Source organism: Piliocolobus tephrosceles, chromosome 4, assembly GCF_002776525.5.
Source record: "Piliocolobus tephrosceles isolate RC106 chromosome 4, ASM277652v3, whole genome shotgun sequence".
In the NCBI taxonomy this organism is placed as follows: domain Eukaryota; kingdom Metazoa; phylum Chordata; class Mammalia; order Primates; family Cercopithecidae; genus Piliocolobus; species Piliocolobus tephrosceles.
Genome location: NC_045437.1, coordinates 47,361,683 through 47,363,124, shown reverse-complemented (window position 1 = coordinate 47,363,124; position 1,442 = coordinate 47,361,683). Strand labels below are relative to the sequence as shown.

At 45.1% G+C, this 1,442-nt stretch overlaps 1 pseudogene; it reads left to right on the top strand.

Annotated features, from left to right (window-relative positions):
* Window positions 1–946: 946 nt before the first annotated feature.
* Window positions 947–1,230, top strand: LOC111539881 (annotated as a pseudogene).
* Window positions 1,231–1,442: the final 212 nt, after the last annotated feature.

The following is a 1,442-nucleotide window of genomic DNA, read 5'->3' as shown; positions in this document are numbered from 1 at the left end:
CCTCCATTGCCACATGGCATTCTCCCTGTGTCTCCCATCCTCTTCTTATGTGGACACCAATCACCTTGGATTAAGGGCCTCTCCTACCCCTATATGATCTCATCTTAACCAATTATGTCTGCAATGACTCTATTTTCAAATAAGGTCACATTCTGAATTTCTGGAAAGAGCATGAATTTTGGAGGGATACTATTCAACTTAGTACAATCTCCTAAACAAATGATAAGCTTTCCTGTGTTTAAGTGAAATAAAATAAAACAAAAATAACTTTATAAAGTGTTCTAGAGAAGAAAAGCTCAATGAATTCCCCAAGAATTCACTCTATTCAGCCATCCACCCCAACAGTTCTCAAAGCTTATTAAAAATACAGATTCAGGGCTGGGCATGGTGGTTCATGCCTGTAATCCCAGCACTTTGGGAGGCTAAGGCGGGAGAATCACAAGGTCAGGAGTTCAAGACCAGCCTGGCCAACATGGTAAAACCCCATCTTTACTAAAAATACAAAAAAAATTAGCTGGGCATAGTGGTGGGGGCCTGTAATCCCAGCTACTTAGAAGGCTGAGGCAGGAAAATTGCTTGAACCCGGGAGGCAGAGGTTGCAGTGAGCTGAGATAGCACCACTGCACTCCATACAGATTCAGGCCGGGCACGGTGGCTCACACCCGTAATCCCAGCTACCCGGGAGGCTGAGGCAGGAGAATCACTTGAACCTGAGAGGCGGAGGTTGCAGTCAGCCAAGATCATGCCACTGCAATCCAGCCTGGGCAAGAGAGCAAGACTGTGTCTCCAAAATAAATAAATAATAAATTAATTAATTAATTAAAGTTAACATACAGGAGCAGTGTGAAAAAGAAGAGGCGAGACCGGCCCCTGGACCGACCAAAGCCCACACACCGCTGCATCCCGCGCCCAGTGCCTATGTCCCGCCGCTGTCGCCGCCACCATCATGCCCAAGAGAAAGACTTAAGGAGATGCTAAAGGAGATAAAGCCAAGGTGAAGGATGAACCACAGAGAAGATCTGCGAGGTTGTCTGCTAAACCTGCTCCTCCAAAGCCAGAGCCCAAGCTTAAAAAGGCCCCTGCAAAGAAGGAAGAGAAGGTACCCAAAGGGAAAAAGGGAAAAGCTGATGCTGGCAAGGAGGGGACTAACCCTGCAGAAAATGGAGATGCCAAAACAGACCAGGCACAGAAAGCTGAAGGTGCTGGAGATGCCAAGTGAAGTGTATGCATTTTGGATAACTCTGTACTTCTGGTGACTGTACAGTTTGAAATACTATTTTTTATCAAGTTTTATAAAAATGCAGAATTTTGCTTTACTTTTGTTTTTTTTAAGCTGTGTTGTTAGCACACAGAACACTTCATTGTTGTTTTTGGGGGAAGGGGCATATGTCACTAATAGAATGTCTCCAAAGCTGGACTGCTGTGAGGAAAACACCTTTCTC